A 486-nucleotide genomic window follows, 5' to 3' on the forward strand; every position below is an offset into this window, starting at 1 on the left:
GTTTCCCATCTAGGATAAACTGCATAGTGGCTTAATCAAGCATGTTATCATCAATAATATTCCATTTCTACTTTCATACATATGTATACGTATATATATGTTTTTTATCCTATGTTTGACCCTCTGCCCTTTAGCCCTCTCCCATTACACTATATCTGCTATATACAGTTGTCTTCCAGAGGAGTTATTGAAAATGTGATACATTCAAGTAAAGGGAGAGGGGTCACGAGTTTAAAGTTTTTAACAATAGGGAGCATAGATTCCATTCAAGGTTGAATCAAGGGTGGGTCTCGTGCAGTTCCGCAATTGTAGGTGAGTCTCCATAGAATACAGTTTTAGGAAAGCGGTTCTGGTAAGCAGAGATGATTATCAGTTGATGCGGCACAGCAGCCATCTTGTGATTAGCGGGAATGGTGTGGGAATCTGCAGTGTGAATTGTCCTCGGGTGTCTGGCTTCCTTAAGAATGGTAGAGTAGTTCTTGTTTT

This window comes from Tupaia chinensis, unplaced genomic scaffold, assembly GCF_000334495.1.
Source record: "Tupaia chinensis unplaced genomic scaffold, TupChi_1.0 Scaffold149696_1, whole genome shotgun sequence".
NCBI classification, from domain to species: Eukaryota; Metazoa; Chordata; class Mammalia; order Scandentia; family Tupaiidae; genus Tupaia; species Tupaia belangeri.